The sequence below is a fragment of the Euphorbia lathyris genome, chromosome 9 (assembly GCF_963576675.1).
Source record: "Euphorbia lathyris chromosome 9, ddEupLath1.1, whole genome shotgun sequence".
Classification (NCBI taxonomy): Eukaryota; Viridiplantae; Streptophyta; class Magnoliopsida; order Malpighiales; family Euphorbiaceae; genus Euphorbia; species Euphorbia lathyris.
This window is the reverse complement of record NC_088918.1, coordinates 17,874,853-17,889,456: the sequence shown is the minus strand read 5'-3', so window position 1 is coordinate 17,889,456 and position 14,604 is coordinate 17,874,853.

Genomic DNA, 14,604 nt, shown 5'->3' with positions numbered 1-14,604 from the left:
AGATATGTTGTCAGCACTTGTTTTAATAAAAAACAATGATCATGATATGATTGTTTGAACCCGAAATCAACGAGTTTAGAAGAAATCTCCTTATGTCATTGTCGTCCAACCTGCTTCAAACCATAAAGAGATTTAACAAGCTTACATACCCACCCTGGAGGAAATTTCTTATAGCTAGAAGGTGGTGTTAAATAAATTTCTTCTTTAAGAAACCTATGCAAGTATGCATTATTCACATGAATTTGATGTAAAGGCCAACTTTGGCCACGGGACTGAAAGATTCGTGAAAATCAATCCATTGAATCTGATTGTACCCTTTAGCCACTAAGCGCGCCTTGAATCTATCGACCTTACCAGTTGGGAGATATTTAATTTTGAACACCCATCTGGACTGAATACATCGTTTTCCTTCCAGTAAAACATCTAACTTCCAAGTGTGATTTTTCTTAAGTGCTGATAATTCTTGATCCATAGCCTGAACCTATTTTGGATCTTGACACGCCTCTTCATAATTTTTGGGTTCTTTAGCTTCTAAAACATTTGAGACAAAAGTAACATGTTCTGGAGAAAATTTTAGATAATGAATAAAGTAGAAGAAGGAAAAAGTGGAAGAGGGACATTATGGGCATTATGGGAAAAACATACAAAATATTTAAGCCATTATGGCTTATTGACAGATCTATGATGTATTTGTGTGTATCCTGGTTGAAGGGATAAGGATGGGGTAGGCGTATGACTTGTTGAAGGGATATTATTGAGTTTTGATTTTTCTTGGACAATGGGTTGTACTTGTGATAAAGTAAGTGTAATATTATTATTTAATCGTAGTCTAATTGTTGGTGTCTGAATTTGTGATAAGGCTTTAGGTGGTTGGGAAGAATGTGGCATGTGCTTTAGTAAGGTGTTGGCAGGATATAACATGTGGGGTGAGTTGTTGCTGGTAAAAAGAGTTTTAAAAGGCATATCATCAATAAAGTTGACATGTCTTACAACTTTTAATTTCTTGGTAGTTGTATCTAGGACCTTGAATCATTTTTTAGCCATTGAGTAACCCATAAAAACAGCTTGATGGGCTCGAGATGCAAATTTGTCTTTGTAAGGGGTTACATCAGTATAGTAACATAGACTGCCAGAAGTATGGAAATTATAGTAATTTGGTGTTTTCCCATAAAAAGCTCAAAAGGAGTAGACCAAACACCCTTGAAGGTAAGACATTTGTAATTGTAGCATCTAATAACACTACTTCGCCCAAATATACTATGCATAACCCTGCTTGAAATAATATGGCCATTGCAATATTCAAAAGTTGCCTATGTTTTCTCTCCACCACCTAATTTGTTGGGGTGTGTAAGCACAAGATTTTTGGTGAACAATGCCCTTGCCTTGAAACAAAATTTAAAATTCACAAATTCAGACCCATTATCACTACGAATCACTTGAACCTGTGCAACATATTGTGTTTCCACCATCTTAAGAAATGTCTCAATAGCATTAGGAATATGAGATTTATTTTGAAGCAAAATTACCCATGTCATTCTAGTAAAATCATCAACAAGAGTCAAGAAATAATTCGCTCCTGTAATAGAAGAGATTTTATACAGACCCCATACATCATAATGTAACATTTTCAACCTACAACTAGTAGATATTGAACTAGTAGGAAATGGAAAACGATGTTGCTTGGAACTTGGACAGACCGGACAATGCTCATGAGTCTTGAGAACTTGAATTTGCAGAATATGTCTTGAAACTTCATCAGACACGTGCCCCAACTTGAAATGCCAATTATAAGACTCCTTATTACTGTTAGGTATTGAAAAATATGAGATAGAAAAAACAATTGATGGAACTGCCTCCTGAGCTTTTTGTATCATATAAGGCAAAAAGAACTATGTGTTAACTTGTAAAGACCTCCAATCATCCATCCTACAACAACAATATTACATGTTCTCTGATCCTGCAAATAGCAGCAATTGGCACAAAAAAATCACTGCAACAGCGCACCTTTGCAACAATTTTCCTACAGACAATAGATTATGTTGAAAGGATGGCACATGTAGAACATCATAAAGTTGCAAATTAGGTGATAAAATAATATTGCCTATTGTGTTTAACCCCTTGGGAACTACGATCTAGCATAGTCACAACTTTAATACCTGAAACTGTGTTAAAGTGATGGAAATAAGATAATATGGAACACATATGACTTGTGGCTCCATTATCTACTATCCATTCTATATCAAATGCGACATTAGAGGAGGGTTTATTACCAGAAAAGCCAAAGAATCCGGCGAATGTAGAGAAGTTTGGCGTAGATGGCTGACCTTTTAGCATTTTATATACCTTTTGTATCATATGATTCATATCTGGTCCATTATCACCATCATCATCAGTACGCTCTTCTAGCGGGGTATTTTTTTAACCTCATGTGATGCGAGATTAGCTCTTGTTGTTGTATTCCTGGAATTAAAGTTATTAAAACCAGTACTATTATTAAAACCTGTATTAGAATCAATTTTACCCCTAGAAGATCTTCCTCCCTTGTTCTTTCTTTTGCGTGGATCTTTAAACCAATTCGGGTATCCGACGAGTTTGAAACATTCAGCCTTTATGTGTCCAGTCTTGCGACAATAGTTGCAAAACTTCTCATCTTTTCTATCAGTGTCACTAGGTTGTTCATAACTAGGAAACTTTTGTGCTGAGATATTAGCAATCTCTAGATGTTGTTCAACCGAAACTTCCTTTTGTTTTGCAATCTTTAAGACCATGGAAAATGCTTTATTAACTGTAGGTGATAACATCGGGATATTATCAGAGGGATCAAAGGAGATATTTACCCAAACGACCGCGTATCGAACCAGTCAAAAAAGGCCATGGCATATCAGGCAAGGACATCCGATGGGCGGATCACCAAGACTCCGCCACACGAGATCCATAGTCAAACCTACGTTAGATTCGCCATCACCCTTCGATCGGCCAGCTGAACAGCTGAGCCGATTCCTCAATAAAGGCTATTAATGAGTTATTAATGAGCTAACGGACATACTTAAAGGAAACCAGTAACCGCCATTAATGAAGCATTAATGGAGACTTTCTAGTTACTAAAGGTTATAACTTCATGACTATATATAGCTTGCATCTCAAGCTATCAAGGTACACATTCTCACAACCTTAGCTACCCAACTTTGTCAATTCTGTTTATTCCTCCATTCTCTATACTGACTTTAGTATCGGTGTTGGAAAAATAGGCTAACGTATAGCAGCGGAAATATAAAATTTTTAACCTATTTCCATAAACCACAAGATCCGTTAACCGTTATTTCATATAAAGAGGGATAGAAGGAAAAACCTTTTGGAGTTCTATCTACCGTTGCAAACGGAGTGTCCACATCTTCAAAAGAGATGGAAACTGTCTACCAATCTGCCCCTACCCGAACGGACCTTCTAGACCTCCGAACGACAATCCCTTCGATGGAAACATGGAAGAATATGTCTAGAAACTCCTGTCCAAAAATTGCGGCGATCCGACGGTTCAATCTCCGGGAATCCGCGAAATCGTGAACTGACCTGATGTAGGAGTAGCAAAACGAATTTCTCCCTTTTGTTTGTTTTTCTTCTTTCATGAACACAATAAAACAAAACAAGTAAACGATTATAAATCAACCGATGAATAGCAACCAAAATAGATTGCCTCTAATTAATCAACACAAGATCAAGGATAAAGAGAAAGAGATGAAATCAATTGAATCGGTAGGAAGCGGTGGATTATTTCGTCCTCAACAAGGGGTGTCGAAATTCTCTCTCCCGGTTGCACTGTGTATTTCGAAAATTACACTAGGGTTGGATTTCGAAAATCCTTATAGGGGGTATTTATAATCTCTTTTATCTAAACCCTAGTTAGATAGAATTAGGTTACTGAATAAGAATTTAATTCGGAATAGAATTCTTAATTATTATCTATTAATATATCTAAATATAAAAGATAATAATAATAACCTTATTGGATAATAATGGGAGTAATTTAATCTAATTAAAAACTCCTAACTTATTTATCCTTTAATTAATTTAATTCATAATCCTAATCTAATTAGAATTGATAAAATCAAATTAATTATTTATGTATCTAGTATACATAAATTTCGACCCCCTAGTACTTGGGCCTTATTGGGCTCAGTTGGGCTTCCGTCAATTAATTAACACATGTCTCTCTTTTGGGTTCCAAGTCTTATGTGTGACCCATTAGGTTCTTATTGCTTCTAGCCGTATGCAACTTATTAAAATTAATTTTCAAAGAATTATATTTTAATATTTGCATAACGGAATGATGTACAGAGTATGTGGTTAGCAAGTCCATAATCATTCCCCTAGAGCTATAAGAAGACAGGTTGATTCTGTCGTTGACCTTTCTGTATTAGTTACGGTATAATTCGATCCTTTATCAACTACGTCCTTGAACTGAATCTTATGACTATGGGTAATGTCAAGTCACATATAGCGAGACGTTCGTTTTACTTGTTCTTGGCCGAGTCAACTCCAATTAGATAGGTTAAGAGAAATCTAATTTCATTCTTAAGCTATCACCTTGCAAGGATTTAGAGTCAAGACTGTTGGGGTTTGGTGTCCTATAGACAATTGTTCTAGGATACAAACTTAATGTAAATGAATTGTTCTTTATATCATTTGTTTTAATGAGATATATGTTTTATAACTATATAAAGGCAATCCCTTTTAAGCACTAAATAAAGTCTAATAAAAGGAAATCCGTAAGTTTGTTTAAAGTGATTATAAAGTGTTCATACAAGCATGAAGTGAGACAAAACTTTATAATAAACTAATAAACTTAAAACCACCCCAAGTCAAGTGATATGTTTAAGATTGATATATCACTGTTGAGACTTGTATGTAACAATGTCTTCTGTCCGACAGAAAGCTGATCTCACAAGCTTCATATATATAGATATCTGGACAGTTACATAGATCCGATGAAACGTCGTTCATTAGGATTGGGGATCCGATTTGAGATAACAGGATGGGTAGATTCATCCTTGTCACCTGTTCATCTCATTGGTATTAATAGGTATAACTAATCCTCAGACTCAAAGGAATGTTAATTGGTCATCCTGAATTACTGAATGTGAGACTTTGATCATGCGGTCCCACGATCCTTAACAGAGATGACTCTGGGGTGTGAACTGCAAAGGTTGGGTGTCACAGGAGGTAATGTCAAGGTAGTTATACATTGGATTGAGCATTTATCACTCCCGATTAATGGGAGATACATCCAAGGATCGCTTGTGGAAGACTCGACTCTAAATCCTTGCAAGGTGATAGCTTAAGAGTAAGAAATATAGATTTCACTTAACCTATCTATTTGAGTTGACTCAGCCTATACAAGTAAAACGAACGTCTCGCTATATGTGACTTGACATCACCCATAGTCATAAGATTCAGTTCAAGGATGTAGTTGATAAAGGATCGAATTATACCGTAACTAATACGGAAGGGTTAACGACAGAATCAACCTGTCTTCTTAACAGACTCTGGGGGAATGATTACAGACTTGCCAATAACATACTCAGTACATCATTCCGTTATGCAAGGATTAAATATAATTCTTGAAGAAATTAATTTAATAGTTGCATACGGCCAGAAGTAGTAAGAACCTAATGGATCACACATAAGACTTGGAACCAAAAGAGAGATGGATGTCATTAATAGATGGAAGCCCAAATGAGCCCAGTAAGGCCCATTTAATTAGGGGAGGCCGAAATTTATATATAATAAATTAGGAAATATTTTAATTCCATTAATCCTAATTTGATTAGGTTTGTGAATTAAATTAATTAAGAGATAATTAAGTTAGGAGTTTTAATTAGATTAATATACTCCTATTATTATCCAATTAGGTTTTTTATTATTATCCTAGATATATTAGATATATTATAAGATAATAATTGGGAATCCTATTCCGAATTGAATTCCTATTAAGTAACCTATTCCTATCTAACTAGGGTTTAGATACAAGTTATTATATATACCCCCCTACTACATGAATTTCGACTAAGCCTAACCCCTCCCCTTATTGTGATTTTCGAAACATACAATTAGAGAGAGAAAGTGAATTCGCATCCCCTAGTTCGTGGATAAGAATTCATACGGCTTCCGTCGATTGATTAATTTCATTCATCTCCTTTTCTCTTTGATCTTGTGTTGGTTAATTAGAGGCAATCTATTTTGGTTGCATCTCATAAGGGTTGATTCTAACTTAACCTCACCGTGTTATACTTCGTGCTTGGGAACTCGGAGAAGAATTGTGGGCGCTTCTTTAACAACGGTAGATTGTTCTTCAAAAGGTATTCCTTCTTATCCCTCTTTATATGAAATAACGATTAACGGATCCTATGGTTAAAAGGAAGTAGGCTAAAATTTTTATATTTCCGCTGCTATACCTTAGCCTTAATTTCCTTCAGTGGTATCAGAGCCATCGTTAAATCCGTTATTTCATATATGAAAATTTAGAAGTTTTTCAATAGGATTGAATAAATATTTATGGTTAGGATTAATTAATAAATAGTTTTGATTAATTAATCCTAAGGATAAATAAGTTTTAATTAATTGTTAATTAAAATTGATTATGCATATGTTCCTAATTATTTCGGTTGATAATCATTATAACAAAATCTATTAGTTTTATAGTTAGGTTAATAAAATCAGTTTTATTAATACTAAAGATAAAACGGAAACCTATTGTAGTTTTTCCTATTTCTGAAAATCGTTTTTAAAACCGTTTTAAAAACCTGATATATATATATAAAAAAAATAACGCGACAGCAGCCCAAGTCGCGCCTCGCGGCGCGACTGGCCGCCGTCGCGCGCGGCTTCTGCCTCGCGGCAGCAGCTGCGTGCGGCGCTGGGGCGCCACTGCCGCAAGGCAGCGGCGTCCCGCGCGCCCTAAGGGCCGCTGCCAATCGGCAGCGGCCCACTCTCGGGCCCGGCCCGATACCCACTTGATTTTAAATGGTTTAAAATCGTTTTATATTTGAATATATATATATTTCAGAAATTGATAGTTTTCTGTTCTTGATTATCGAATGAAAATTTGTTTAAAAGTTTGTTTTACCAATTTGTAAATCAAAATGTTAAATGAATTAAAATCTAAATAATTGGAACATGCATAATTAAAGTTTTGTATAGTTATATTAACCTAAAAGTTTAATATAAAAAGATACGAAACTATTAGAAGTAAAATTGGATGAAAGTTAATTTGTCAAGTTAATGTGATTAACATAAATATTACATAAGATAGTTATGTAATCAACCAATTAAATTTATTTAATTGAGTCTATGCATGTTTGGAGTTATGGACATATTTGGACCATCTTTTAGTCTTTTGGTATTTTTGAAATAGGGCCTGCGAGTCCTGCCTATCTACTATCTATTGTAATTTCTCCTCTCATCTAATTCCCTTCAATTCAGTTGAAGTTTTTTTTAGTAGTATAAAAATTAATATGTAATTTCAAGGCGCCATGGAGAAGACGGAGGACCTAAAGAGAAATATGTAATAGTTAGTATTTCCTTAGGTTTGCCCTTTTATTCCGTCTCTGGCTCGATGGAATAATTTAGATGATATGTCCATAACGCCAATGTATGTGTCTGATGTATGCTAAAGCAAATCAAGACTAAGTTAGATTATGAGACCTAAAATAAAATCCCTCATTAAAAAGTTAAGTAAATAAGCAAGTTATTAAAATCGGTTGCCCCTCCCTAATATTATAATTCAGCCGGCAGTACTGGGGGCCTTTGGGTTGTTGAGTAAACTCAAGCTCGGGGTCTTATGGTAACACTTGAATTATCGAAAATCGTTCTTTCATGAATATGGGGTAATACTTAAATTAGATTATGATAATTGGATGAGTAAACTCATGTTGTCATAAACTAATGGGCAAGATGGTTGGGATTAATATGAATAGCATATTAGTTACTAATGTGGTTAGTAACCCAATAACCTAGGAATCACATTAGAGATGTGATTGATCATATGAATCTACCTAATGAATGAGACTAGCTTGTTGAGTAAACTCAAGGCGAAATCTCAGGAGTTAGGATCCTAGCTCACTAAAGGATTTGTGAAATTCTTCGAATTAATATGGAGGGCTATTAATTTGGCAAAATAGTGGGAGCAATCTGAAATAAATTAAAAGGCCTATAATTTTGGATTGTTATACTTTAAAGCAAATGAATGACATACATTTACTCTTTCTCACTCTCGGGTTTTATTTAAAAACACTCTTAAAATCATGACTAAAACCAATCTGCAAAACATTCTTACCGATAACAAACTGAATGGTTCAAACTTCACCGACTGGTTTCGCAACCTCAAAATTGTTTTGAAGTTCGAGAAAATTGGGTATGTACTTGATACATCGATACCCCCTGTCCCTGAAGATGATGCTCCCATCGAGGAAATTGATGCTTATCAGAAGCACAAGGCTGATGACGATCATGCCGGATGCATCATACTTGCATCGATGACATCGGAATTACAAAGGCAACATGAGGAGATGAATGCCTATTCCATCATCATGCACCTAAAGGAATTGTTTGGGAAACAAACCAGGTGCGAACGCTACGAGATATCCAAGCTGTTATATCATTGCAGGATGCAAGAGGGCACATCAGTCATGACACATTGTGTCAAGATGATTGGCTACATTACCAAACTTTCTAGTATTGGATTTGCGATGGATAACGAATTAAGTGTTGACTTAATTCTTCAATCCCTCCCAGAAAGTTATTCACAGTTCATTATGAACTATCAGATGAATGACTTGCAAACCTCTCTTGAAGAGCTTGCAAACATGCTCAAGTCAGTTGAGCCCAATATGAAGAAAGACAAGACCATATCGGCTCTTGTAATTGCGGGATCGAAGAAAAGGAAAGGGAATTTTCCCAAGAAAGGTAAGAAAGCTGTGTCCAAGGAAAGGAAGTGAAGAAGCCCAAAGGAGAGTGCCACTTCTGTGGTAAAGATGGGCATTGGAAGAGAAACTGCAAGGAGTATCTAGCCACCCTCAAGAAGGGAAAAGGCGGTGCTTCTACATCTGGTATGTTTTATATTGAAATAAATACAGTTTCACAGTCTGAATCTTGGGTACTTGATACCGGATGTGGATCTCATATTTGTACAAATATGCAGGAGCTAAATCAGACTAAGGAACTAAAGAAAGGAAGCATAAACTTGCGAGTTGGAAATGTAGCAAGAGTTGCCGCCCTCGCAATTGGAGATTATGTTTTACCTTTGCCCTCTGGGCTTGTAATAGAATTAAGGAATTGTTTATACATTCCTGAGATGTCTCGTAACATTATTTCTATTAGCCGTCTTGTTGATGACGGTTTTCATATTTCAATAAAGAACAATAGTTGCAATTTTTATAAAGATTCGATCTTTTATTTTTCAGGAATATCACAAAATGGGATTTATGTGTTAGATGATAAAACTCCTGTTTTTTCAATTGATACCAAAAGACATAAGATAGATAATTCAACTTACTTGTGGCATTGTCGTTTAGGCCATATAAACAAGAGACGTATGCTAAAGCTACATTCAGATAGGCTTATAGATCCAATCGATCATGAATCATTGGAAACATGCGAATCATGTTTAAAAGGTAAAATGACAAAGACACCCTTTAGCAATAAAGGTGAGCGTGTATCAGACACTCTAGGACTTATTCATTCAGATGTATGCGGTCCTATGTCAGTCCAAGCAAGAGGAGGATTCAGATACTTCATAAGCTTCATAGATGACCATACCCGATATGGTTACGTCTATTTGATGAAGCACAAATCAAAAGCTTTTGAGAAATTCAAATGCTTCAAGAATGAAGTGGAAAATCAATTAGAAAAGAAAATAAAGACACTTCGATCTGATCGAGGTGGCGAATATCTTTCAGATGATTTCCTGAATTATCTAACTAAATGTGGGATATGCTCACAATGGACACCTCCCTATACACCATAACACAATGGTGTATCCGAGAGGAGAAACCGTACCCTACTAGATATGGTACGATCCATGATGAGCATGGCCTTACTTCCAAAGTCGTTTTGGGGCTATGCCTTAGAAACTGCCCTCTTCACCCTAAATAGAGTACCAACTAAATCCGCTAGTTCCACACCATATGAATTGTTCGTTGGTAGGAAACCCGTGTTCTCATTCATGAGAATATGGGGTTGTTCAGCGTATGTCAAACGCATTGCGTCCGACAAACTAGATTCGAAATCTGATAAATGTTTCTTCATTGGATACCCTAAGGAAACTATGGGATATTACTTCTATCATCCAGATGATCAGAAAGTAATCGTATCCAAGCACGCAACCTTCTTAGAGAAAGAGTTTCTCGAAGAAACACAAAAGGGAAGCATGATTGAACTTGACGAAGTTCAAGAAGAAGAAACACCGACTGAAACAACAGAGGCGGTTGAGGTACCCGAAGGAGTCCCATTAGATGAGACTCCAGTGCCACCTATTCGTAGATCACAAAGAGTTCGTGAACTCCTAGTTAGATATGGTTTTCTAGTGGGAGATGATAATGAGGTTCCCGTATTAGATGACGAACCCGAAAACTATGAAGAGGCTCTTACTAGTCCAGATTCTAAAGCATGGCTTGAGGCCATGGATTCTGAAATGGATTCCATGTATACTAACCAAGTGTGGACTTTGGTTGATCCACTCGAAGGGATAATTCCCATTGGGTGCAGGTGGATCTTCAAAAAGAAGACTGACATGGATGGAAAGGTTAGCACCTACAAGGCTAGGCTGGTAGCGAAAGGATATCGTCAGAAACAAGGTGTTGATTATGACGAAACCTTCTCTCCTGTTGCTATGTCCAAATCAATCAGAATCATGCTTGCTATTGCCGCTCACTACGATTATGAGATTTGTCAAATAGATGTGAAAACAGCTTTCCTAAATGGAAACCTGCTTGAGGATGTATACATGATGCAGCCTGAAGGTTTCATATCAAAGGATGCAAATAAAGTTTGCAAACTTCAGAGATCCATTTATGGACTCAAGCAAGCATCTAGAAGCTGGAATAAGCGTTTTGACGAAACCATAAAACAATTTGGTTTCGAACAAAATTGCGAAGAAGCTTGCATTTACAAGAAAGCAAGTGGGAGCTCTATAGCATTTCTCATACTATATGTGGACGATATACTGTTAATGGGAAATGACATTGCTCTATTACAGTCGGTAAAAGTATGGTTATCCGGTAACTTCTCAATGAAAGACCTTGGTGAAGCAGCTTATATACTTGGTATAAAGATCTATAGAGATAGATCGAGAAGACTGCTTGGTCTTTCACAGGCTACATACATTGAAAAGGTGCTAAATCGGTTTAGCATGCTTGAATCGAAACGAGGTAACTTACCCATGCTACATGGAGTAAAGTTAAACAATCATCAATGTCCTAAAACTGATGATGACAAACGACGCATGGCTGTAGTCCCGTACGCCAGCGCGATCGGTTCGATTATGTATGCTATGCTATGCACTAGACCTGACGTAGCGTTCACATTATCTGTAACGAGTCGTTACCAAGGGAATCCGGGAGACGAGCATTGGATTGCCATCAAGAACATTCTTAAGTACTTGAGAAGGACTAAAGATATGTTCCTAGTGTACGGAGAAGGAGATCTGAAAAATGAAGGATTTTCAGACGCTAGTCATCTCACGGATGAGAATGATTTTAAATCCCAATCAGGATACCTGTTTATCTTGAATGGGGGCGCGGTCAGTTGGAAAAGTTTCAAGCAGGGAAGCGTAGCTTTCTCTACGACCGAGTCAGAGTACATCGCTGCTGCGGAAGCAACAAAGGAAGCAGTTTGGATTAGAAAGTTCATTACAGAACTAGGTGTGGTGCCTGACATTGTCAATCTCATTACTCTGTACTGTGATAACAATGGAGACATTGCGCAAGCAAAGGAACCACGGTCTCATAATGCATCCAAGCACTACCTAAAGCGATACCACATCATAAGAGAGATTGTGGCTAGAGGAGATGTGAGAATAGAAAGAGTACCTATAGAGGACAACGTTGCAGATCCGTTGACAAAGCCTTTAACCCAGAAAGTACATGATCGTCATTTAACTTCTACTGGGATAAGTTTTAGAAACAATTGGCTTTAGTCCAAGTGGGAGTATGTTGGGGTTTGGTGTCCTATAGACAATTGTTCTAGGATACAAACTTAATGTAAATGAATTGTTCTTTATATCATTTGTTTTAATGAGATATATGTTTTATAACTATATAAAGGCAATCCCTTTTAAGCACTAAATAAAGTCTAATAAAAGGAAATCCGTAAGTTTGTTTAGTGATTATAAAGTGTTCATACAAGCATGAAGTGAGACAAAACTTTATAATAAACTTAAAACCACCCCAAGTCAAGTGATATGTTTAGGATTGATATATCACTGTTGAGACTTGTATGTAACAATGTCTTCTGTCCGACAGAAAGCTGATCTCACAAGCTTCATATATATAGATATCTGGACAGTTACATAGATCCGATGAAACATCGTTCATTAGGATTGGGGATCCGATTTAAGATAACAGGATGGGTAGATTCATCCTTGTCACCTATTCATCTCATTGGTATTAATAGGTATAACTAATCCTCAGACTCAAAGGAATGTTAATTGGTCATCCTGAATTACTGAATGTGAGACTTTGATCCTGCGGTCCCACGATCCTTAACAGAGATGACTCTGGGGTGTGAACTGCAAAGGTTGGGTGTCACAGGAGGTAATGTCAGGGTAGTTATACATTGGATTGAGCATTTATCACTCCCGATTAATGGGAGATACATCCAAGGATCGCTTGTGGAAGACTCGACTCTAAATCCTTGCCAGGTGATAGCTTAAGAGTAAGAAATACAGATTTCACTTAACCTATCTATTTGAGTTGACTCGGCCTATACAAGTAAAACGAACGTCTCGCTATATGTGACTTGACATCACCCATAGTCATAAGATTCAGTTCAAGGATGTAGTTGATAAAGGATCGAATTATACTGTAACTAATACGGAAGGGTTAACGACAGAATCAACCTGTCTTCTTAACGGACTCTGGGGGAATGATTACAGACTTGCCAATAACATACTCAGTACATCATTCCGTTATGCAAGGATTAAATATAATTCTTGAAGAAATTAATTTAATAGTTGCATACGACCAGAAGTAGTAAGAACCTAATGGATCACACATAAGACTTGGAACCAAAAGAGAGATGGATGTCATTAATAGATGGAAGCCCAAATGAGCCCAGTAAGGCCCATTTAATTAGGGGAGGCCGAAATTTATATATAATAAATTAGGAAATATTTTAATTCCATTAATCCTAATTTGATTAGGTTTGTGAATTAAATTAATTAAGAGATAATTAAGTTAGGAGTTTTAATTAGATTAATATACTCCTATTATTATCCAATTAGGTTATTTATTATTATCCTAGATATATTAGATATATTATAAGATAATAATTGGGAATCCTATCCCGAATTGAATTCCTATTAAGTAACCTATTCCTATCTAACTAGGGTTTAGATACAAGTTATTATATATACCCCCCTACTACATGAATTTTGACTAAGCCTAACCCCTCCCCTTATTGTGATTTTCGAAACATACAATTAGAGAGAGAAAGTGAATTCGCATCCCCTAGTTCGTGGACAAGAATTCATACGGCTTCCGTCGATTGATTAATTTCATTCATCTCCTTTTCTCTTTGATCTTGTGTTGGTTAATTAGAGGCAATCTATTTTGGTTGCATCTCATAAGGGTTGATTCTAACTTAACCTCATCGTGTTATACTTCGTGCTTGGGAACTCGGAGAAGAATTGTGGGCGCTTCTTTAACAATGGTAGATTGTTCTTCAAAAGGTATTCCTTCTTATCCCTCTTTATATGAAATAACGATTAACGGATCCTATGGTTAAAAGGAAGTAGGCTAAAATTTTTATATTTCCGCTGCTATACCTTAGCCTTAATTTCCTTCAAAGACTTCCACAAGCGATCCATGGACATATCTCCCATTTATCGGGAGTGATAAATGCTCAATCCAATATATAACGATCCCGCAATCACTTCCTGTGATACCCAACCTCTGCTGTTCACACCCCAGAGTCATCTCTGTTAAGGATCGTGTTACAACAGGATCAAAGCGTCACATTCCGTAATCCAGAATACCAATTAATATTCCTTTGAGTCTGAGGATTATTTATACCTATTAATACTAATAAGATGAACAGGTGACAAGGATGAATCTACCCATCCTGTTATCTCAAGTCGGGTCCCCAATCCTAATGAACTACGTTTCATCGGATCCATGTAACTGTCGAGATATCTATATATATGAAGCTTGTGAGATCAGCTTTCTGTCGGACAGAAGACATTGTTACATGCAAGTCTCAGCAGTGATATGTCAATCCTAAACATATTACTTGACTTGGGGTGGTTTTAAGTTTATTAGTTTATTATAAAGTTTTGTCTCACTTCATGCTTGTATGAACACTTTATAATCACTTTAAAACAAACTTACGGATTTC